We start from the raw sequence: 26822 nt of genomic DNA, 5'->3' as shown, positions 1-26822 counted from the left end.
CAAGTCCTTAAAATGCCTAGAAATAGTTTGACAAGATACAAAACGCTTCCTAATAAAATTTAAGAGCTGAATGAACCAGTAGTGTTACAAATTCTGCCTTAACCTAATAAGAAAATATCTCCCTTGAGAGTATTTTCAAATTTAGAAAAAAAAGACACAGAAATTACTTTAGATGAGAAAAAGAGAATGAAAAGAAATTAAAATTAACACTTGAAAGAAAGCCCATGATACAGGTGACACTTTATCTAAAACTATGGATAAAACATTTGAAATTACAAATTAAAGGAAGGAAATGATATATATGTTTCCATTGAATTTTTCTGAGTCAATACAGACATTATTATAAGGCCACAATTTAAATGAAATAGCCCGTCTTATAAACACTTATGAATAATTCTAATAACCTGAAAAGTTTAAATTACTGATAAGGACAATCTCCACTCTGTACTGCACATAAATATGTCTTCATTTTTGCCCAAAAGCATCAAAAGTCAGCATTAATTCTCTTTTGAAATCTGGGAAGATCAAGTGACATTAAATTTGTAGATTCTAATATAAATATTATTAGGGAAAGAGATAGCTCCTTAGAAATAAAAAAAAGTAATATATGTATTTGATAACTTTACAGGATATATACATGAGTATGTGTACTTGAAACCGAAATTGTACATAGTACCTAAGACCTTAAATTGATTTACTTTACAAACACACATGCGCATTTATTTTTAAGTAAATCAATTTAGGGTCTCAGGTACTAGGATGGTGAGAAGTTGAAAAATTGGGTTTCTACTGGACAAGAGAATTAAGAAACTAGAGAAAATAAAGTTAATCTTAAAGAAGGCAAATTAGGAGTCTGTTGGGAACAGGCCCCCAAAACTGGCCATAAACTGGCCCCAAAACTGGCCATAAACAAAATCTGTGCTGCACTGTGACATGTTCGTGATGGCCATGACGTCCATGCTTGAGGGCAAGGAACGCCTGCCCCCCCCAGGGCAGAAAACCACTTAAAGGCGTTCCTAAACCACAAATAATGGCCTGAGTGATCTGTGCCTTAAGGACATGTTTCTGCCGCAGGTAACTAGCCAGAACCCATGCCTTTGTTTCGGCCCATCCCTTTGTTTCCCGTGAGGAATATTTTTAGTTAATCTATAATCTATAGAAACAATGTTTATCACTGGCTTGCTGTCAATAAATATGTGGGTGAATTTCTGTTCCAGGCTCTCAGTTCTGAAGGCTGTGAGTCCCCTGACTTCCCACTGCATACTTTATATTTGTGTGTGTGTCTTTAATTCCTCTAGAGCTGCTGGGTTAGGGTCTCCACGACCGACCTGGTCTCAGCAACTGACACCCAACATGGAGGTTCGAACCCAGGTCAAAAGGTCACCAGAGCGACGGTGGAGAACGTGTAACTAAGCTGGAGGACCACAGAGAACTCTGAAGCAATCCCCGTGGTGAGTAAGAAGGGGAGCTCGGAAGCATCAGGGTAACAATAGGACAAGCATGGGCTCTGGTTAGTCCCACCTTGGAACCTTTTCACACCGATGATGAGGAGGTAGGAGAGTATAACGAAGTAACAGGGCAGGTTTGTTTGCCAGCTAAATTATTTTGAAGAAAAAGAGCGGCCTGACTCTCTAGATCTTTCTTCTCCAGAGGACACTGGGTAAAAAGTAGTTGCCCCAGTGACTGTTCGAGCAGCGCCTCAAGCAACCACTCTCAGCTCTATTCAGGCAGGAATCCAGCAAGCTAGAAAAGAGGGTGATTTAGAGGCTTGGCAGTTCCCTGCTAGAATACAGCCCCCAGATCAACAGGGAAATATTATAGCTATATTTGAGCCTTTTCCTTTTAAATTACCCAAATAATTTAAACAAGCTATTAATCAATATGGACCAGATTCTCCTTTTGTAATGGGACTGTTAAAGAATGTTGCTGTCTCCAGTCAGATGTTGTCAGCAGGGACGGTAGGATTACTTCTAGGTATGTCTAGTTTAAATTTAAAAGGAGTGCAAGTACAAACAAGAGTCACTGATTCAGATTACAATGGGGAAATTCAAACTGTTATATCTGCTTCTGCTCCCTGGAAAGCAGAGCCAGGAAAGCGCATAGCACAACTCCTGATTGTGCCGTATGTGGAAATGGGAAAAAGTGAAACTAAACAAACAGGAGGATTTGGAAATACAAATAAACAAGGCAAAGCAGCTTATTGGGTAAATCAAATTACTGATAACTGTCCTACCTGTGAAATAACTATTCAGAGAAAGAAATCTAAAGGTTTGTTAGATAGAGGAGTGGACATTTCAATCGTTTCTCTACAGCACTGGCTGTCCGTGTAGCCAATTCAACCCACTCAATTTAACATAGTTGGAGTTGGTAAAGCCCCTGAAGTATATCAAAGTAAGTTATATTTTGCATTGTGAAGGACCCGATGGACAACCTGGGACTATTCAACCAATTATAACTACTGTACCTATAAATTTATGGGGAAGAGATTTATTACAATAATGCGGAACACAAGTTCTAATTCCAGAGCAATTGTACAACCCTCAAAGTTGTACAAATATGTGGCATGAAATGGGGTATGTCCCTGGTATGGGACTAGGACAAAATTTGCAGCGTTTGAAGGAACCACTTCAAACAGAAAGACAAAGTTCCTGCCAAGGTTTAGGATATCATTTTTGATGGCAGCCATTGTTAAGCCTCCAGAACCTATACCGTTAAAATGGTTAACAGATAAGCCAGTTTGGATAGAACAATGGCTGCTAAGTAAAGAGAAACTGGAGGCTTTAGAGGACTTAGTTACTGAACAATTAGAAAAAGGGCACATAGCTCCAACATATTCCCCTTGGAATTCTCCAGTTTTCGCAGTTAAGAAAAAATCAGGTAAATGGAGAATGTTAACTGACTTAAGAGCCATTAATTCAGTTTTACAACCTATAGGAGCATTACAGCCAGGATTGCCTTCTCCTGCTATGATTCCAAAAAATTGGCCTTTAATAGTCATAGATTTAAAAAACTGTTTCTTTACTATCCCCGTAGCTGAGCAAGACTGTGAACGGTTTGCATTTACAATTCCTGCAGTAAACAACCTGCAGCCTGCTAAGCGTTTTCACTGGAAAGTGTTGCCACAGGCATGTTAAACAGTCCAACAATTTGCCAGACTTATGTAAAGCAAGCAATTGAACCTACTCGTAAAAAATTTTCAATGTTACATTATTCATTATATGGATGATATACTTTGTGCTGCCCCCACTCGAGAAATAGTACTCCAATGTTATGATCACTTGCAAAATTAAATTTCTTGCACTGGTTTAATTATAGCTCCTGACAAAATTCAGACTACTACTCCTTACTCCTACTTAGGGACCTTAGTAAATGACACTACAATTGTGCCACAGAAAGTAACCATACATAGGGATCAATTTAAAACACTGAATGACTTTCAAAAATTACAAGGGGACATTAATTGGATACAACCTGCTCTAGGCATTCCTACCTATGCCATGAGTAATCTATTTTCTATCCTTAGAGGAGATCCTAGTCTCACTAGCCCTTGGGAATTAACAAAGGAGGCTGAGGCACAGTTACAGCTGATTGAAAAGCAGTCCACAAAGCTCAAATAAATAGAATAGGTCCCAAAAGACTAGATTTGCTAATTTTTCCAACTCAACATTCACCTACTGTTGTTATTTTGTTATTGTCCAAGAATAGGACTTAGTAGAATGGCTTTTTCTTCCACATGCTAATTCACGGACTCTAACTCCTTACTCAGATCAAATTGCTACTATGATAGGAAATGGTAGAAGTCAGATTGTTAAATTACATGGATATGATCCTGGAAAAATTACTGTCCCTCTCACAAAGGCAGAAATACAGCAAGCTTTTATAAACAGTCTTACTTGGCAAACCCATTTAGCTGACTTTGTGGGTATTCTCGATAATCATTTTCCTAAAACAAAACTATTTCAGCTTTTGAAATTAACTCATTGGATTCTCCCTAAAATAACTAAATTTAAACCAACTGAAGGTTCTGAGAATGTTTTTACAGACGGGTCTAGTAATGGTAAAGCTTCTTATTCTGGACCAAAAGGTAAAGTTTTTCAGACGCCCTATACTTCAGCTCAAAAACTGGAGCTTGTAGCTGTAACTGAGGTATTGACTGCTTTTAATATGTCTATTAACGTGATTTCTGATTGTTCATATGTGGTTCATTCTACACAATTAATTGAAATTGCTCAGTTACAATTTCATACAGATGAACAACTGATTGACTTTATTTACCCAACTGCAAACAGTAGTTAGGAGTAGAATGCACCCTTTTTACATTACTCATATTAGAGTTCATACACCTCTTCCAGGACCTTTAACTGAAGGGAATCAAATGGCTGATCATCTAGTTGCTACTGCAATATCTAACGCTAGACACTTTCACAATTTAACCCATGTTAATGCCTCTGGTCTCAAATGCAGATACAGCATTACCTGATTACCTGGAAAGAAGCTAAAACTATTATCCGGCGATGCCCAACTTGCCAAATGGTGCATTCCTCATCTTTTACAGGAGGCATTAATCCTTGAGGATTGGAACCTAATTTTCCTTGGTAAATGGACATCACATACGTTCCCTCCTTTGGGAGACTAGCTTATGTACATGTATGTGTGGACACCTTTTCTCACTTTGTCTGGGCCACATGCCAATCAGCGGAGTCTTCTGCCTGTGGTAAACATCACCTTTTGCAGTGTTTTACAGTGACAGGCATTCCAGCTTCTATTAAAACAGATAATGCCCCAGGCTACACTAGCCAAGCTCTAGCTACATTTTTCTCTATATGGAATATTAAACACATTACTGGCATCCCATATAATTCTCAAGGACAAGCCATTGTAGAACGAATGAATCTCTCCCTAAAACCACAACTGCAAAAGCACAAAGGGGGAAACAGGGACTATGGGGCACCCCATATGCAATTGAATCTAGCATTATTGACTTTAAATTTATTTTTTGAGCCTGCCTAAAGGCCAGGTGCTATCAGCAGCTGAACAGCATCTACAGAAACCAGCTGCAAAGACAGAAGCAGAACAACTGGTTTGGTGGAGAGATCCGATAACAAAAAGTTGGGAAATAGGTAAAATAATAACTTGGGGTAGAGGTTATGCTTGTGTTTCTCCAGGCCAAAACTAGCAGTCGATTTGGATACCATCAAGACACCTGAAACTTTATCATGAGCCAGATGCCGAAGAAGAGATTCCAGGAGGATCCCGAGGACCCCCCGGTTGCAGCCATGTTGAGACTGATGCTGAGGAGGACCCCAACTGTCATAGATGACGGAAGAAAACCTGAGGAAAGTGGGACAACCAGTCACAATGAGTAATTTAATGACGGCTATGACAGTGGTGATCTCCATTGCCATGAGTATTCCTTCAACAAGGGCTGACACAGAGAACAATTATACTTATTGGGCATATTTATCAATCTTGGCTGGCAATAATGCCTAGATATAATCACTCGATGACACATTTACACATGCTTTCTGGTCTCAGCATTTACAATAAATCTGCTCCTATAAATGAGGTGTACCGCCCTCAAAACCCTATTTGTAAACAGAATTAAACCTGGACAGAAATAATGAACGTACTTGTTTGGGAAGATTGCATTACAGAACAGACAGAGGTGCTGCACAGCAATTCCTATGTAATCACTGATTGGTCCCCTAAGGGGATGTTTAGTTTGAATTAAACTTCTCAGTCTGTGTGCCACAGCCACATTATGTTCAGCTGGTCCAAACAAAATGATCAGATGGTAGAAATAGTAAGAAATATGGCAAGAGTTCCTATTATCTGGAAACATGGTAGTATAGTGGCATCGCAACCTCAAATGATATGGCCCGCTGTAGGAGCTTAACATACGGATTTGTGGAAACTATTAATGGAAAGAATAAAAAAGCATCTAGAAGGACACTCTACAAACTTGTCTTTGGATACTGCAAAATTAAAAGAACAAATATTTAAAGCATCCCAGGCACATCTGACCTTAATGTTAGGAACTAGAGTGCTTGAAAGAGCAGCAGACAGATTATAATCTAGTAACCCATTAAAAAGGATAAAAAACACTTGGGAGCTCTGTGATTTCAATGATGATTGCGCTTTTAATCTGTGTTGTCTGTCTTTGTATAGTCTGCAGATGCGGATCCTGACTCCTGTGAGAAGTAGCTCACCGTGACAAAGATGCCTTTGCTTTTATCGCTTTGCAAAACAAAAAAGGGTGACATGTTGGGAACAGGCCCCCAAATCTGGCCATAATCTGGCCCCAAAACTGACCATAAACAAAATCTCTGCAGCACTGTGACATGTTCGTGATGGCCATGATGCCCATGCTGAGGGTTATGGGTTTACTGGAATGAGGGCAAGAACACCTGGCCCACCCAGGGCAGAAAACCACTTAACGGCATTCCTAAACCACAAATAATGGCCTGAGTGATCTGTACCTTAAGGCCATGCTTCTGCCGCAGGTAACTAGCCAGAACCCATGCCTTTGTTTCGGCCCATCCCTTTGTTTCCCGTGAGGAATACTGTTAGTTAATCTATAATCTATAGAAACAATGTTTATCACTGGCTTGCTGTCAATAAATATGTGGGTAAATCTCTGTTCGGGGCTGTCAGTTCTGAAGGCTGTGAGTCCCCTGATTTCCTATTCCATACGCTATATTTGTGTATGTGTCTTTAATTCCTCTAGCGCTGCTGGGTTAGGGTCTCCACGATCGAGCTGGTCTCAGCAGGAATGAGAGGTCATCAGTGAGAAAATAGGTTTGCAGGCAAGGAAGTATATAACCAATGAAAGAGAGTTAACAGAAATGGAAGGGGGAAAAAGAAAAGTCACTAGACTAAAAACGACTAGTTTAAAGAGAATGGAATATAACTATGAAAAAGCAAAGTAAATTTGTCCAGAAGAATAAAACAAAGAATAGGCTCCTTTGAGGAAAGAACACAGGACAAGAAAGCAAATTGCTAGTCATGAAGGACTATACAAAGTGGTTATGTTTTACTCTATCCAATAAAACATGATTAATAAGAAACCAATCTATTATGTTATTCCAACAGCATTCTAAATTAAAGACATTAAATTGCTAAGTAAAAACTTTCCAATAAATGTCATTCTGAATTACAAAGAGCAGTTCTTCTTCTTTGCACTAATATTGTTGCCTGCATTTCCCCTGTATCAGATTACAATATCCCCGATCTGTTTTATATTTTAAATTTACTATTTATTCATTTTATTTTATTAGAGACAGGGTCTCGCTCTGCTGCCCAGGTTGGAGTGCAGTGGTGTGATCATGGCTCACTGCAGCCTCGACATCTGGGCTCAAGTCATCCTCCCACCTCTGCCCTTCTGAGTAGCTGGGAAGACAGGCATGTGCCACCACACCGGGCTAATTTTTTTCTGTTTTTTGTAGAGACAGGGTCTCGCTATGTTGCCTAGGCTTGTCTCAAACTCCTGGGCTCAGGTGATCCTTGGCCTCCCAAAGTGCTGGGATTACAGGCATGAGCCATGGCATCTGGCTGTTTTGCTTTTGACTGATTACCATTTAGATCAGAGATGGCAAGGCCACCGTAATTCACCTATAGGAGCCATTACAACCAATCACAAATCTTTTTCCTACTAAAGTCCCGAAACACTCCCACAATTCTTCTCAAAAATTTCAAGCAACCAAGGGGAGTTGCATATAAAGATAAAATCTATTAGCCACACCTTATTTACATCCTTAATAATAATTTCATTATTCAACTCATTTTAAATCATTATTTTCCCAAATAGCTTTAGGAAACTTTTCCAATCTTATGCTCTTCTTCATTATTTAAATCTTACACAAAACAGTACTCTTGTATAAGTAAAGTAAACATTTTAAACAAACAACCCTACTACCTTTTCCTGAAAACTGGTGCTGTTCACACAATACTAAATTCTTCCTGGTTAATACCTTCTACATTAATTTTACCCAGTTTTCTCGCCTATCATCTCTACCTGTTTAACACTATTTAGAGTTTAACTGTATGTAATTTTCTAACTCCTTACCTGTTGCTATTACACCTTAGTAAACTTCTATCTCTTCCACACCCAACATTCTCTTTCACATTAACCTAATTCCTACTTTCCTATCTTCTAAAATACACATGTTCATTTCCTTCTCCATTCCAATATTTCAGCACTTTTCATTCTGAGTGTTAAATTTCTTGAGAATAAAGTTTTCTATGTAAGTTTTCTATGTGCTTATAATATAGATGTATTATAAATCTATACTAAATAAATGAAAAATCTTATTATTTGAGCTGCAATTTGACACAATAAATACAACCAGTTACTAAATATCCATGAATGCACCTGAAATTCCCATTATTTACAAATTATTCCACAGTAAAAGTAACTTTACCTTCAAGCATTAAAGATTTTGGAAAAAATATTTGGTAATATTTTGATTGGTAAGATCATAAACATTTTCTACAAGTTTTTCATTGCAAATGTGTAGTATTTCAGATATTTCACATGTTTTTTAAAGAATATCTATTATGGTTAATCTGGGAATTTAAGTCCCTAAATAATACCATTACCACGGTAATGTGTATTCTGAGTTCCAAACAATTAAAATACAAGTGAACTTGCCTTTGTGTGGTAAAATATTCACAACATCAAATGTACTATTGTAACCATTCTTAAGGTGAAAATTCAGTGACATTAAGTACATTCACATTATTAAGAAAACATCACCACTATCCATAACCAGAAATTGTCTATCATAGCAAGCTGAAACTCTATACCTATTAATCAAAAGCTCCAGATACCCCCTCCTCTAGCCCCTGGTAATCTACTTTCTGTCACTATGAATTTGACTATTCTAGGTACCTCATATACATGGAATCGTATAATATTTGTCCTTTTAGGTCTGGTTTATTCCACTTAGCCTAATGTTTTCTAAAATTATCCAGGTCGTAGGAAGTTCAAAATTTAATTCCTTCTTAAAACTAAATAATATTCCACTTTATGCATGTACCACATCTTTTTATCCATTCATCCACTGATGGACGTGTTGGTTGTTTCCACCTTTTGGTGAATAACGCTGCTATAAACACTGGTGTATCAATATCTGTTTGATACTCTGCTTTCAATTCTTTTGGGTATATACCCAGAAGTACAATAGCTGGATCATGTGGTAATTCTGTTTAATTTTTGAAGAACCACTATACCATTTTCCACAGCAGGTGAACAATTTTAAATTCCTAGCAGCCATGCAGAAGTGTTCTAATTTGTCCATATCCTTGCCAACACTGTTTTGTAATAGCCCTTCTAATGGGTATGAAACGGTAACTCATTGTGGTTTTGATTTGCATTTGTCTAAGGATTGGTAATATAGAGCATCTTTTCATATTCTAATTGGCCACTCACATATTTTCTTTGGAGAATGTTTATTCAACATTTTTGCCCATTTTTTAATTGGGTTGTTTGGGGGTGTTTTTGTTGAGTTTTGGGAGTTCTTTATGTATTCTGGATATTAACCCCTTATCAGACAAATGATTTAGAAATATTTTCCCATTCTGTGGGTTTCCTTTTCACTCTCTTGATAGCGTCCTTTGATGCACAAAACTTTTAAATTTTAATGATGTCTAATTTTTTATTTTTCTTTTGTTACCTGTGTTTTTGGTATAATAGCCAGGAAATCACTGCCAAATTCAATGTCTTGAAGTTTCTTCACTATGTTTTCTTTTAAGAGTTTTAGAGATTGGGCTCTTACATTCAGGTCTTTTATCAATACAGGTGAACTTTTAACCATTATCAGAACAGGAAGTAGAGTTCAACTTTGCAACTAAGTTAAAATTATCAGTCCCATGGTTGGTTTTCTCCAAATTATGAAAAGCATTTGCTCTTAAGAATAAAGAACCAATATTTAACTCCTACCAGCATGTTAAAAAATAGAAAGTAATGCATATTTAAAATAAGAAAATAAGATGCTATTACTTCTTACGAAGTATGTTCTCTGACCATAAACTAGAAATCAACAAAAGGAAGGTACCTGTGAAATCCCCCAAATAATCAGAAATTTAAAAACACTTATCTAAGCAATCCATGGGTCAAGGCAGATGTCTTAAGGGGATTTAAAAATATTTTTAACTCAATGAAAATGTAAATACAACATACCAAAATTTGTAAGATACACCTAATGCAGTGCTAAGAGGAAAACTTACAGCACTAACTGCACATATTAGAAAAGAAGAAAGGTCTTAAATCAATAATCAAACCTTCTCTCTTAAGAAACTAAAAAGATAAGAAGTCAGCCTAAAGTAAGCAGAAGGAAAGATGTAATTGAGACAGAAATCAATGATATTGAAAACAGAGTAAAATCAATAAAAGTAGAAACTTTAAAATTGATAATCTTCCAGTCAGTCCAAGCACAAAGTACAAGAAGAGCTATCCCAATGGACCCCACAGATGCTAAAAGGATAATAAAGGAATACCATAAGCAAACCTCTGATAATAGCTTTGACAAATTAGAAGAAATTGATGATTTCCTTGAAACTTACAAACTACCACAATTCACTGAAGTAGACAGAGACAACTGGAATAGTCCTATATTTTTCAGGAAAGAGTTGAGCAGCCCTTCTGCTATTTTTTGGGGAGCCTGACTGCAGAGCTGGCCTTCAGCTGGCATGTAAAAACTTGGCCTTTAGGGTGTTCCCCATGTAACAAGGTTATTTCACCTGTTTTGGGCACAAAACCCTGATAAACCAGCTTATCTAGGTCTTTTGTAGAAACACTGTGATTTATTATAAACACCTGTTCTCTTTCTTGGAGTCAAGAATTTTACTAGTTATGGCTAGTCATGCAGGTACCATGTGCCTACATGACTAGCCCTTAATAAAAAATTCTTAAGTCTTAAGGGGGCTTTCTAGACAGAAACACTGCACATGCATTACTACAATTCATTGCTGGAAGAAGTGTGTTCTTTGTGCCTACCACTCTCAATAGGGAGAACTTTGGAAGCTTAAATCTAGATGCCTCCAGACTCTACTGGATTTTTTTTTTTTTTTTTTTTTTTTTTTTTTTTTTTTTTTTTTTTTTTGACATAGAAGGCCAATTCTAACTTTCATACAAAAAAGGTAAGGAAACAAGAACTAGAGCCAAAACATGTTGAAAAGAAGAACAAAAGAACTCACTCTAAGACATTTTCTGACTTATTACAAAGCTACAATCATCAAGACAGTGTGGTAATAGAGAAAAGTTAGACTCAAAAAGCAATGGAACAGAATAGAAGGTGCAGAAATAAACCCAAAGAAATATAGTCAAGTGACTGTTCACAAGGATGCAAAGTAATTCAATGGAGAAATGACAGACTTACTAATCTGAATAACTTACTAGTGCTAGAATAACAGGACACCCATATGCAGAAAAAAATGAATATTGACCCATACTTTACAACTTATACAAATTTAATTCAAAATGAATCATAGACTTAAATATAAAACAGAAAAAAAACCTATACAAAAAAACTATGAATCACTTAAGAGAAAAACTGAAGAAAATCTTTGTGACCTTTGTTTATGCACAGAGTTCCTAAATATAATAGCAAAGTCATGACACATAAAAGGAAAAAAATGACCAATTGAATTTTACAAAAATTAAAAGCTTTTGCTCTGCAAAAGATGCTGTTCGAAGAATGAAAAACAACATACTTCCGGCCGGGCGTGGTGGCTCACGCCTGTAATCCAAGCACTTTGGGAGTCTGAGATGGGCAGATCACGAGGTCAGGAGATCGAGACTATCCTGGCTAACATGGTGAAACTCTGTCTCTACTAAAAATACAAAAAATTAGCAGGGTGTGGTGGCGGGTGCCTGTAGTCCCAGCTACTTGGGAGGCTGAGGCAGGAGAAAGGTGTGAACCCAGGAGGCGCAGCTTGCAGTGAGCCCGGATTGCACCACTGTACTCCAGCCTGGGCGACAGAGCGAGACTCCGTTCCAAAAAAAAAAAAAGAAAACAAAAAAAAAGAAAAGCTACATACTTCCATGGGAGAAAATATTTCAAATTACATATGAGACACAGGACTTCTAAAGGACTGGTATCCAGAACATATTAAAAACCCTCAAAATACAAAAATAAGAACAATTATCCAGCAAATAAAAAAAGGAAAATGTTGAACAGATACTTCACCAAGGAAGGTTTACAGATAGCAAATAAGCCATCCACATCATTAGTCACTAGGAAATGCAAAAGAAAATCATAGTACGACACATCTTCACACCTATTAGAAGGGCTAAATCAAAAAAAGAGAAAAAACTGGCAATGCCAAGTGCCAATGAAGATGTGGAAGAATTAGAACTCTCATACATTGGCCAGGCACGGCTCTCACCTGTAATCCCAGCACTTTGGGAGGCCAAGGTGGATGGATCACGAGGTCAGGAGACAGAGACCATGCTGGCCAACATGGTGAAACCCAGTCTCTACTAAAACACAAGAAGTTAGCTGGACATGGTGGAGCACACCTGTAGTCCCAGCTACTCGGGAGGCTGAGGCAGGGGAATCGCTTGAACTTGAGAGACGGAGGTTGCAGTGAGCAGAGATCACGCCACTGCATTCCAGCCTGGTGACAGAGCAAGACTCCGTCTCAAAAAAAGAAAAAAACAAAAGAAATCTTATACATTACCGATGGCAATGAAAATACAAAAGCCACTCTGGAAAATAATTTGGCAGTTTCTAACAAAATTAAATATACACGTACCATGCACTGGGAATTCTACTCCTAGGAATTTACCACTTAGAAACTATGCAATAAGGCCGGGCGCGGTGGCTCAAGCCTGTAATCCCAGCACTTTGGGAGGCTGAGACGGGCGGATCACGAGGTCAGGAAATCGAGACCATCCTGGTTAACACGGTGAAACCCCGTCTCTACTAAAAAAATACAAAAAACTAGGCGGCCGCCTGTAGTCCCAGCTACTCTGGAGGCTGAGGCAGCGTAAACCCGGGAGGCGGAGCTTGCAGTGAGCTGAGATCTGGCCATTGCACTCCAGCCCGGGCCACAGAGCGAGTCTCCGTCTCAAAAAAAAAAAAAAAAAAAGAGAAACTATGCAATATCCTTTCTATACTTTTTTAGCAACAAAAAATGGAGTTGAAGTATAGCAGTTATTCTTTCCCAGATACAAAAATATTTCATTTAGTTTGCTGATTTAATAGTCATATGTTAATCTTCCCTCATTTTCTGATTTACTATTTCATCCTTTAGAGATTTACTTAGTATTATTCTTTTATTTTGCTTATAGTTTCTTTGTATTGCATTTTACTGTCTATCATGTAGATAAAACTGTAAGCAAACATTACATGCTCTAACTTAAGAAGGAAACAGTGTATCTAGTCAAATGACATTTACCTCTGCTCTGTACTAAAGAGGCAAAATTACTAGTCTTTTATTTTAGTAAAATACTAAAGGAATACAAAAAATAGACACAAAAAAAGGGAAAGGAAGACAGCAGACAAAAAATGTTAATAGCATTTTGGAAGGTAGAAAGCACACTCAATGATGTAGAAACCTAAGCCCAGGGGGATTAACTCAGCAACAATCAAGAAGCTGTATGCCACAGAACTCTGACAAAGTTCGGGATCTGAAGGCAGGCTGACAACCAGAACCAGTCTAATTGCGTTTTTTTTTTTTTTTTTTTTTTTTTTTTTTTTCCTTGAGACGGAGTCTCGCTCTGTCACCCAGGCTGGAGTGCAGTGGCCGGTATCTCAGTCACTGCAAGCTCCCGCCTCCCGGCTCACGCCATTCTCCTGCCTCAGCCTCCCGAGTAGCACTGGGACTACAAGCACCCGCCACCTCCCCGGTAGTTTTTTTGTAGTTTTTAGTAGAGACAGGGTTTTCACCGTGTTAGCCCCAGGATGCGTCTTGATCTCCTGACCTCGGATCCCCGTCTCGGCCTCCCAAAGTGCTGGGATTACAGGCTTGAGCCACCGCACCCGGCCTGTAAATTGTTAAAGGAAACAGAACGCCAAATTCCTTTTCCAACCTCACTTAAGCCATGCCACTATTCCTTCACCACTCCTGCAAAACACTGAAGCTTTCATCTTTGGGGAGATTACACCAGAGAAACGCTGTGTTTGTGAACAACACGTCTGTGGGTGGTGGGGGCCACCGAGAAAAGAAGAAAAGTCTACATACCAAATCATGAGAAAACATCTTCAAGCCTTAGACCAGACCCATTCTGCTCAGCTACAAAAGTATTCACAACCAGGCTTATAAACCCTAGACAAAAGACTAAAAGGTTCCTGTTTGGAGAAATGTTCAGTCTAAGAGAAACAAAATTTACAGTTAATTATATCACTGAGGAATCTTGCACAAAAAAAAGCCAGATCTTTGCCTGGTCATCCTACAATAAAGGTCCACCTCAAATACATTTTGATGCCTCAGTCTTAAGTATGAACAGGCATCAAAAATCACCAAAGAATAAGGAAATGCCTCTGCCATGAAAGATGGTGAGCAAAACAAAAAGGATAAAAAAGGAAATCAGAAGAAGCAGAAAAATAAAGGGAGTAAAAGAAAACTTCATGCAATCATGACAAATACTCTAAGAGAGATAGAATCTTACATCTATGAAAAGACCCCAGAGGCTTTTCTTTCAAAGAAAAAAAATGTAAAAGAAACATTAAGCCAACAATAAAAAAAAGCTCTTAGAAATTAAAATTTTGACTAGAAGAATAAAAAACTGTTAAAATTTTCCAGATAAAGTTGAGAATAATCTCCTAGAAAGTAGAACAAAAAGGTAACAAATGGAAAACAGGATAGAAAAGATAAGAAAGTTGAAGGACCAGTTCAAGAAAACCAATAGCTGAATAATGGCAATTCCGGAAAGCTGAAAAATGGAAAAACAGAGGTAACAAGAGAAAAAAATTATCAAAGAAAGAATTCAAAAAAATTTCCAAGAACTGAAAGATAACTATATCCAGCAAAATGAATGAAAAAAGACCCCTCTCACAGCACAGTATCACAAAACTTCAGAACATAACAGAAAAAGAAAGATCCTAAAAGCATCAAGTAAGGGGAAAAACGGGTTTATAGAAAAGCTCATGGATCAGAAGGTCATAAGACTGTTTTTTTTTTTTTTTTTTTTTCGAGACAGAGTCTTGCTCAGTCACCCAGGCTGGAATACAGTAGCAGTATCATAGTTCACTGCAGCTTTGAACTCTTGGGCTCAAGCAAGTAGCTGAGACTACAGATGAGCACTACCACACCAGCTATTTTTATTTTTTTATTTTTAGTGGAGACAGGCTTCTCGCTATGTTGCTCAGAATGGTCTCAAACTCCTGGGCCCAAGCAATCCTCCTTCCTCGGCCTCTCAAAGTGCTGGGATTACGGTGTTAGTCACCGTTCCCAACCAGGACTTCTCAACAGCAACAATACAAGCTAGAAAAGAGTAGAACAAAGACTTCAAATTTTTAAGGGAAAATCACTTGCAATATAAAACCTATTGTCAAATAATATGAAGTTTATATACAAATGATCAGAGATGTATGTGTTCCCAATCATTATTCTTGGCTTTAGAATTTATGCTATGTATATTCTTTCAACAATAGGTAACATCTAAATTATGTTTCTCTAAAACCAATTAGTCTCTTCTTCAAGCTTATTCTAAATGACTAAGAGAAGCTGAAAAAAAATAAAACAAAACAAAACAAAAAACAGTGTTCAATGCCAGCAGAAAGCGCCAAAGTAAGATTGAAAATTTGCTGTAATTCCCAGGCACAGGTGAGTATTAAGAAATTTATAGCTGTCAATTTCCATCTGAACAGCAATCTAGTCATAGAATTCTTAAGTCCTAATAAAGAGTAAACTAAAAATTGGAAAATTTAAATGAAAAGATAGGTATAACAGAAAAAAAGAAGGTATTTTCAAGTAGAAAAGGACATGCTTCAATAAAACATCTCTCTGATATTTATAGAACTGAATAATTTCTCAAAAAAATTCAAAGTACCTTCACATACTGGTAAAACAAGGCCAGTGCTAGTTTTCATTTTACCATAAACAAAAACAAGAGTAACTGAGTGAATTACTCCTTGCATGATGATAAATGTCAAGTGTTTCTTCCACTGACTGGCTAGATGGTCTCCAAAGGTTTAGATATGAACTATTCATAGTATAAAAGAACAGGGTACCACGATAATAAAGGTCATCCATAAGAAAAAAAAACAAACCATTATCTCAGACATTCAATTTCCATAAATTATGCTTAAATAAAGAAAACGTCTTATAAATGGGCTGAGGGAAGGGAAATAAGAAAATAACCAGCTGACCAGAAGATGAAGATATGGTCAACTTTAGCTCTATGTCAAATTAAAACAAGAATGGATGAGAAAATACTGCAAATGTTTATTGATTCTCAACTATGTTCTACATATATTATAGACATCTCATTTAGCTCTCAACAACAAACATATTAGTCTCATTTATAGAAAGAGAACTGTGCTGAAAATGGTTAAGCAGTTTGTCCAAGGTCACAGTTCATGAGAGAGAGGTAAACTGATTTAATTCTCCAGCTGAAGTCGTTCTAATCCAAAAATGAGTAATGCACAATTTAAAAATGAAATGTTATACTTTTGCTTCAATATGTGTCTGACGCTGTGAAACCAATAATATTTCCAGTAATAAAATAATATGATGAAACAACACAGATTCAGGGAAAACAGATATTTGCCAATTGTCTGTATGCTGCCCTTTAGCTCATTTCCTATGATGCAACAAGCTCTGTTCTGATGCTGTAGTTCTGTCCAATAGAATTTCACATCCAGGAATGGCACACTAGACACCTAAACATGTAAATTTGAAAGGGCTAAGAGTTCTAAGGTACAATACAAACAGGCATATGAAAAAAAAAAAAGGATGCTGTCAGAAAACATGTATCGGAAGAGGTGATTCATATGCAGGTTCTTGAAGTTTATTCATTCATTAAAAGAATATTTTCTACAACCCTGTTATATGCCAGTCATATTTAGTGGTAAAGCAACAAGACAAATGTTAGCGAGTAGGGTCAGGGCTGTGATTAATAAAAGAAAATTAGAAATAATGTATCAGAACACAAGAAAACAAACCAACAAAGAAAGCATTCCTATGGATTATTCCTGAGAGAACTGGATTCAAAAGCTAATAAGCATTAATGGAGACTAAAAATACAACATGTGAGCCTAACCATCTTCACTGAGTTATTCACAGGGGGCTACGAAAAGAAGACTTAATACTAACCTTACCAAAAGTAGTTACCTATCATGACATCGAAGCTAGAAAAAACACATAAAAAGACTCATGTGTGACATAACATAGATTTTAAACTCCTGAACAAAATAAATACTATAAACATATAAGTTGATTATTTCAAATAATAAACTAAAAATTTCTTACAAAAAACAAAGGATTAAAAAACTTCTCTCAATATACAAAGAGTTCTTGTATGTGTCAGTAAGGAAATACAAATACCTCAACACTTTTACATGGGTAAAGAATAGCAGATAATTTACAAAGAATTAGTCGGCCTGAAGTTAAGGGCAGAGAGCTAGGCATCAAAAACCTATTTTTGTAGACAATAATGATCTGATAACTACCTAATTAGCAAGCACTACTGGGCATTTTGAAGTGCCCTCCAAAGAAAACAGTGTAACTGAGCACAATTTTTAAACTGTAATTAATCCACTTCTACATTTGCCCCATTCCATCTCTAGCTCAGAATCAAAACAAATTACAAGCTGGGCCCAGCGGCTCACGGCTGTAATCCAAGAACTTTGGGAGGCTGAAATGGGAGGATCACTTGATCCCAGCAGTTCAAGATCAGCCCGAGCAACCTAAGCAGAACTTTGTCTCTATATAAAACTTAAAAAATCAACTGAGCGTGGTCACAGGTGCCTGGAGTCCTAGCTACTTGAGAGGCAGGGGCAGGAGAATCACGTGAGTCCAGAAGTTTCAGGTTACAGTGAGCTATGACTGGGTTACTATACCCGAGGCAACAGACCAAGACCCTGTCTCTAAAATAAATAAATAAAATGTTAAGTACTGGGGGAAAAATACACACACATACACACACACACACATATATAGAGAGAGAGTACATATATATAGAACCAAAAGTTATGTGGAAATACAACAAAAATACATACATATGTACATACATACACATGCACACACACACATTCATATCCATACCTGTATCATTATTGATATGTGAAGCAATAGGCACCGAACAACAAACATGTTGTTTGAATGTTGTACCTCGTATGTTTATATTTTACATCTTTAAAGAGTATTACTACATTTATAATCAGCAATGAGACCCACTCTGGCAACTTGGATAAAAGTCTGGGGCAGACAGTTACTAGCATTTTAGATATATTTCTACTTTAATCAGTACTGAAATAGGAACCCAAGTTGTATTAAACGAACAAAGGGAGACTTCGACCATGAAGCACTGACAAACACAGTACAGAAATAGCATAAATTAGTAAATTTTAGAGGAGGCACACAATTTAAAAGCATTTCCTTTTCTCTTGTACTAATACATGATTAACCACCAACTATTAGAAAGCTCAAATCTGTGCTCAGCAATTTAATACAAATGACACTAAAATTTAAAACACAGTCTATGTCCTCAAAGAAGTGTTAATCAGTAATGAGATAAAAACTAAAAATAAACACACACACATTAGTATATAGAAAGGTCAAAGACTGGCAAAGATTCTAAGTGCAAAAGTTCAGAAAAAGTGACAGTTTTATTGCTCTGATAAGGAATAACTAAGATTATAGAAGAGAGCTGTAATATCAGGTAAAATGCCTTCCATTGCAAGAAACAGAAAGCCCTGAATCACATGCCTTATTTTTATCACATATGTAATCCCAAAGCAGAGCAGACCAAGACCTTTCCAACTCTAAAAAATTCCTTCCTCTGCTCCCCATTATCCAAGTTTCACTTATGCACGGTTTAAGTTACCTACAGTCAACTACAGTCTCAAAATATTAAATGGAAAATTCCAGAAATAAACAATTCATAAGTTTTCAATTGTGTGCCACTCAGAGCAGCATAATGAAATCTCTTGTCAACCTGCTGCATTCCCCTCTGGAATGAATCCTCCATTTGTCCAACAGATCTATACTGCATAGGCTACCTATCCATTAATCACTTAGCAGTTGTCTAGTTTATCAGATCAACTTGCTGTACTGTACCACCTATGTGCAAATAATCCTTATATTACTTAATAATGGCCCCAAAGTATAAGAGTAGTGATGCTGGCATATTGCCATAATTGTTCTATTTTATTAGTTGTTGCTAATCTCTTACTATGCCTAATTAACTAAACTTTATCAAAGTTATATCTGTATAGGAAAAAGCACTATATATAGAGAGAGAGTTTGGTTGAGATTTCAGGCATGCACTAAGGGTCTTGGAATATATCCCCTGGATAACGGGAAACTATGATATCATCTTCTTTCCTGACTAGCTCCTCTGAGGGCTATAATTAATTTTTACCATATTTATGATTATTTGAGTGTTTGCTCTGCACCAAGTATTGTTTAAAGAACTTTATGTTCATTAATTTACTTCATTCTTAACAACCTATAATAGTTTTTTTGTTTTGTTTTGTTTTATTTTTGAGTCAGGGTCTCACTCTCTCACCCAGGCTGATGCAGTGACGAAATCATAGCTCACTGAAGCTTTGAACTCCTGGGCTCAAGCAATCCTGCCACCTCAGTTTTCCAAGTACCTGGGACTATAGGCATGCACCACCACACCCAGCAAAGTTTTTTTATTTTTTTAGAAATGGGGTCTCACTATGTTGCCCCACTATGTTGCCCCAATTAGTCTTGAACTCCTGGCCTCAGGTGATCCTCCCACATCAGCCTCCCAAAGTGGCTGGACTAAAAGCATGACCCATCACACCCAGACTAGGTAGATACTATTATTAGCACCATGTTTCAACAGCTTTATTGAGACATCAATCAAACCATAAATTCACTCATTCAATGGCTTTTAATATATTCACAGATATGTGCAACTATCACCACAATTTGAGAACATTTTTATCACACAGAAAAAATAAAACTAGTGGCCGGGTGCGGTGGCTTACGCCGGTAATCCCAGCGCTTTGGGAGGTCGAGGCAGGCAGATCACGAGGTCAGCAGATCAAGACCATCCTGGCTAACACGGTGAAATCCCTTCTCTACTAAAAATACAAAAAAATTAGCCGGGCAAGGTGGCAGGCGCCTGTAGTCCCAGCTACTCAGGAGGCTGAGGCAGGAGAACGGTGTGAACCCGTGAGGCAGAGCTTGCAGTGAGCTGAGATCGTGCCACTGCACTCCAGCCTGGGCGACAGAGCAAGACTCTGTCTCGAAAAAATAAATAAATAAAAATAAAACTAGTACCCTTTATCTGTCATTCTGTCTTGGTCTGTTCAGGCTGCTATAGCGAAATACCACAGACAGTAATTTATAAAAAACAGAAATGTATTTCTCACCATTCTGGAGGCTGGGAAGTCCCAAACCACAGCACCAGCACATTCATTGATCTGGTGAGGGCCTATTCCCCATGAATGATGATTTCTCTGTTTCCTCACATGGAGGAAGGGGTAAAGGCTCCCTCAAGCCTCTTTTATAAGGGTACTAATCTCATCCATGAGGGCAGAGCCCTCATTACCTAATCACCTCCCAAAAGCCCTATCTCTTAATACCACAACAGGAATAATATTTCAACATGAATTCTGGAGGGACACAAACATTCTGACTACAGCGCTCTCCACCCCCCACCCTCCCTCCACTAGTCTTCCTACACCTTAACCACCACCACTCTAAGGAACCACTAATCTGCTTTCTGTCGGTATAAATTTCCCAATTATAGACTTTTGTAGTAGTGAAATAATATAGTGACTGGCTTTTCTCATTTACCATAGTGTTTTCAAGCTTCATTCATGTTTTGGCTTATGTCAGTACTTCTGTCCTTTTTGTGCCTGAATAATAATCTGTTATGTGGATACACCACATTTTGCTTATCCACTCACGCACTGATGAACATCTGGGATGTTTCTATCTTTTGGCTATCACGAATAATGTTGCTATAAACACTGAAGTACAAGTTTCTGTGCTGACATGTCTTCGGTTCTCTTGAGTGCATACCTAGATGTAGGATTGCTAAGTCACGTGGTAATTATCTGTTTAATGGTTTGAGGAACTATTAGTCTGTTTCCCAAAGCAGCTGTACCATTTTACATTCTTAATAGCAGTGTATGAGGGTTCTGATTTTTCTACATCCTCACCAACATTTGTTGCTATCAGACTTTTTGATCCTAACTATCCTAGCGAGTGTGAAGTGGTATCTCATTAAGGTTTTGATTTGCACTCCCCTAATGATTGATTATAATGGCTTTTCCCAAATGACTAATGTTCCATTTGAATATTAGCTCCATTTTTACAATAAGAAAAACTAAGGTACAGAGATATTAAATAAATTATCCAAGGTCACAAACCTACTAAGGGAAATGCTGAGATTTTAACCCAGGCAGCCTGGCTCCATGCCCAGAATTTTACATTATACTCCAGCAGCATTTCTAGGCATTTCATTCAATACAAGAAGGATAGACATTTCCAGAGAGTCTGTTTTATCAGTGAGAAAACATTCTCAGAAACCATTCAAACTTTTTAAATGTCATAGACTAGGTTTGGGTCACACGACCCTTCTTAAACCAATTACTGATAAGAAGAATAGAGTCAACATTGTTTCAGTCTGTTTTGTGCTACTATAAGAGATTACCACAGACTGGGTAATTTATAATAAAAATGTATTGTCTCACAGTTCTGGAAGCTAAGAAGTCCAAGATCTGGTGAGGGCCTTCTTGCTGCATCATCCCACAGGTGGAAGGTGAAAGGGTAAGAGAGAAGAGGGAGCCAAACTCGTCCTTTTATAATGTCACAATCCTACCCATGAATGTGAAGCCCTCACGGCCTAATCACCTCTTAACCTTTTTCCCATGTGCCCTGAGAATACTCACTGGGGGTGCTTGTGGCTGCAGGATTTACCCTGAGTTAACTTTGCCACAAAATATCTCACTTTTATTATTTTTGCATTGTTCTAATATATTGACTTTGGAAACAAAAAACATCATTCTGTTTACAGCATTCTGTTTTTAACAGTGATATTTCCATTTGCAAAACATAGTAATTCTCGATCATGGAAAATCTCAAATCTCAGAAAACGTAGCATTCCTAGGCATGATGTTAATATTGTTCTTGAACAACTGTTGGCCAAAGATTCATTTCTTGAATCCAATTTTTCTGAAATAGATGATTCTGATGAATGAGACAATTCTGGTATTAGTTCTGTTTAGACATAACTCCAAGAAGAGTTTTTACATTTTATTTTCACATTGAAAATCAGTCAGATTTTCTTCAGCCTCAAAGAACATGTTTATGTAAAATGAAATGAGCATTGTCAGCAAACTGCACTTTTCTAAATGGGAAAAGGGTTAAAAGTCCATTTTCTTTATTACAATGGCAATTAAATTTCGACATGAGTTTTAGACGGGACAAACATTCAAACTATAGCAACCATAACTGGCTTAGATTATTCAATATTTCCAAGCAAAATCAGAGCTCTTTGAGAAAGGTTAAGTCTTGACCAGTCAAATCAATAGCATCTGTGACAGGTATAAACAAACAAAACTTTTGTTTTCACTTTTTACACCATATCAGAAATAAGAAAAGTTACCAGATTTAAACAGTTATCATTCAGCTTCCATTGCGCTTGTGTTATTTGCATAAGTATGAGTAAATGGATAATTATAAGTCAGTCAGTAAAAGACTTCACAACAAAGGAAGCAACCATTTCAAAAAAGCAAACAAACAAAAATTTGCACTAGGCTGAAAACTGTCTATGGTTGAAATCTGTCTATGCAAAACTAAGCCTTCACTATAGGAGCAAAGCACTAAGTAAAAAAATTTATTTGCACATTTCCTAATCTTCGAAAATTTAAGTTATGTGGAATTTAAAGCTGAAAAACAGCAATTTATCATTAATAAAAAATAAGATTTTAAGTTACAAGGCTTCAAAGTATCTCTTCCAATAAAATGTCATTTATATAACAAAATTTTGTTCATTTTAAAGCTTTCTGAGGCTTAGATAAGCTTGCCTTAAAATGTAAAGTTTAATTTAAAATAATTTCAAGTACTATGTTACTCTGACAACTGTACTAGCAACCAGATTCCATCAATCACATTTTAAGCATAGTATTAATTCATAATAGACACATTTTTCTATACTTTTATAATTTTATACTTATAAATTAGTGTGTATGCTCCAAAATGATGCAGTACATTTTAGCATTTGCTTGTTGGGAAGAGATGAGAAAATAAGATGCGTTTTTCAGATCCTCCAATTGTGCACCAGAAATACTTTCAAAGTACCTATGTTGCAACTTCATTTTTAAAAAATTCTTTTCAATGGGGGGAGGGTAAATGAGTAATTACAAAGAAGGGCTGCCTTTAGATAGAGGTTTATCATGTAATTATAATAATGATCATTTAAAAGGATCCAAAATGTCTCCACTAGTTTAAAGGGCTAGGCAGAGTTATTTTTAAAATCAAGCATATGCGCTTTTCTGTTTATGTCTTTGGAAAGAACATTCTGTATAATGAAAACATGACCAAATTTTCACAGTACATCACTATAAAACCCTATAATTGACTTTTGGGGTTGGTTTACTCTATATCTATTTTTGACCACGTAGAAAACGGCAATGATGTGGTGAAGGGTCCAAAATTTAAGTCTCATTGCAGGATAAGACTCCATCCTGATTAGTATAGAAGTATCATATTTGTGCTGGGACATGTGCCCATTCTAATAGAGAAAACTTCAGGGCATAGGAACCACCTCTTTTCTAATCAAGCCATGTAAAAACTAGTAACTCTGGTGCCTAGTCTGGGCCTTGGATGGAACGTGGATGTTGTTTACACTGATTCCCTCCATTAAAGGTAGCATAATGTTGATCTTCAAAACTGATGTTGGAAATGACAGGTTAATTGTAGTTAATCTGATATAAGGTAACAATGGATGTTACAGGGAAATTATACATTAACGTTTAAACATACAAATTATCATTAGATGGTTCTTTTTCTCTTAACACAGATTAAATAAAGAACTTAATCTCCTTCTAAAAGCTTTGAATTCCATTACTAAGGAAAAAACTAATACGTTATTCCTAAAAAAAGCACTGTTCTTCATCGAAGTCTAAAATACCTCTGAATGGGTACTCCTGCTTTCATCAATAAAATTTAGTATTACCAAGTGAAACAAACTTATGTTATGTGGTATAAAAATCAGCCCTGTAACACCTACCACAGATTTATCTCCTGTGAGTTGACTCAATCATTCCTTCTTTTCAGTAAATAAACTAAATTCTACGCAGGGAACTGCAGGCAAGTTTTTCAGAGGCCAAGTGAAAGAATACGTTTCACATGGAAACTTCCAAATTGACAGCTTGCCCATTTTTGGTAGGTATTAAAGGGTCCTCAGCACTTTATGAATTAGTTGTGGTTTACCTAAATAATCGCGGCCAAAGCTGCCATGGTCATTGCACATTCAATTTATTCCTATCAAAAAAATCAATGTACCTTTAAAAAAATTAACACATTTTCTAAAATTCAGGCTAAATAACAGCTTTCTAGCAGCACTGTTGATTGAATAAGCATAATAAAATCATTTTTAAAACAGGTATATTAAAATTAGTAAGTCCATTTTATTAGTAGTCTCTCATAAAGTAGATTATCTTTTAATCCCTACATTTTAACAAGTAAAATAATGAATTAACATTAACTACACAAGATTATTTAACAGCTTCCACAATTTCTTGAGAAACAGTTATACAAAGATGTTTGAAGAATATCCTCTTTATGAAAAATAAAAAGCTCCTGAAAATCCTTAAATGAATTGCCTATATGAAAGATCATCTCTGAACAATGAAGGAACTTCTTACCAAGCTGACAAGAAAGGCAAATAAAATAAGGTAAACAAATATGTGACAGCCTGAGCTATATTAGAAGTCACCAAGATGAAAATCACTGAAAGAGACTTTTGACCCAGCTGTCTCAGGTGTCCTGGTCCAATTCCTTGCAATAAATTCCTCATCTAAACAGATGAAACTGCCCACAGTATACTACCTGCACACAACTAGATAGGCCAGCTGATGTTTTTAACTGAAAATAAAGCCAAGAATTAGAAGTATATTTTAATATATATTTTCAAAACCTACCAATCAAAACAAAAGCCCTGGACCAGACAAATTCACAGCTAAATTCTACTAGACATACAAAGAAGAGCTAGTGCCAATCTCAGTGAAATCATTCCAAAAAAAAAAAAAAAAAAATAAAGTAGGAACTCCTCCTTTAATCATTCCATGACTCCAGCATCATTCTGATACCAAAACCTGCCAGAGACACAACAAAAAAAGAAAACTTCAGGTCAATATCACTGATGAACACAGAAGCAAAAATTGTCAACAAAATACCAGCAAACTGAATCCAGTGGCACATGAAAAAGCTAACTGACAATGATAAAGCAGGCTTTATTCTTGTGATGCAAGGTTGGGTCAACATATGCAAATCGATAAATGTGATTCACCACACAAACAGAATTAACAAAATCAGAAAAAAATCCACATGATCATCTCAATAGATGTAGAAAAGGCTTTCAATAAAATTCAACATCCCTTCATGTTAAAAAAAAACTCATCAATGGCATCAAAGGAACATACTTCAAAATACTAAGAACCATCTATGACGAACCCATAGCCATTATCATACTGGACAGGGAAAAGCTGGAAGCATTGTCCTTGAGAACTGGAAGAAGACAAAGATGCCACCGCTCTCACCGCATCTAGTTAACATAGTACTGAAAGTCCTAGCCAGAGCAATCAGACAAGAGAAGAAATAAAAGGCATTCAAATAAAAAGAAAGGAAGTCAACCTATCTCTCTTCAAAAATGATATGATTCTATACCTAGAAAATCTCAGATTCTGCTAGAACGCTCCTAGAACTGGTAAACAAGGTCAGTAAAGTTTCACAATACAAAATCAACATAAAAAAATCAGAAGCATTTCTACATACCAATAATGCCCAAGCTGAGAGCCAAATAAAAAATGCAACCCCACTTACAATACCCAAAAAAAGCATCAGATACTCAGGAATACAGCAAACCAAGGAGGTAAAAGATCTCTACAAGAATTACAAAACACTGCTGAAAGAAATCAGCGATGACACGAACAAATGGAAAAACAGTCCATGCTTGTGGATAGCAAGAATCAGTATTGTTAAAATGGCCATACTGCACAAGGCAATTTATAGTGTCAATGCTATTCCTATCAAACCACCAATGTCACTCTTCACAGAATTTTTTAAACTATTCTAAAATTCTTATGGAACCAAAAAAGAGCCTAGATAACCAAAGCAATTCTAAGCAAAAAGCAAAGCACATTACTTGCACACACAAAAAAAATACACAGACCAACAGAACAGAATAGAGAACTCAAAAATAAACCCAAGCACCTACAACCACTTGATCTTCAACAAAGTCAACAATAACAAGTAATGGGGAAAGGACTCCCCATTCAATGAATAGTACTAGGATAACTGGCTAGCCATATGCAGAAGATTAAACCTGGACCCCTTCCTTTCACCATATGCAAAAATCAACTCAAGATGGATTAAAGACTTAAATGTAAGACGTAAAACTACAAAAACTCTAGAAGAAAACCTACCAAGTACCTTTCTGGACATCA

General features: G+C 36.8%; 1 protein-coding gene across 2 annotated transcripts in view; it reads right to left on the bottom strand.

The window, feature by feature from the left end:
- The window catches only part of SUPT3H (SPT3 homolog, SAGA and STAGA complex component), a 548315-nt gene that overhangs the window by 410563 nt on the left and 110930 nt on the right, over positions 1–26822 (bottom strand). The gene's annotated exons all lie outside the window — the stretch shown is intronic.

The sequence above is a fragment of the Rhinopithecus bieti genome, unplaced genomic scaffold (genome assembly GCF_001698545.2).
Source record: "Rhinopithecus bieti isolate Rb0 unplaced genomic scaffold, ASM169854v2 scaffold_9981, whole genome shotgun sequence".
NCBI lineage: Eukaryota > Metazoa > Chordata > Mammalia > Primates > Cercopithecidae > Rhinopithecus > Rhinopithecus bieti.
This window is presented reverse-complemented; position numbering and strand designations above follow the sequence as displayed.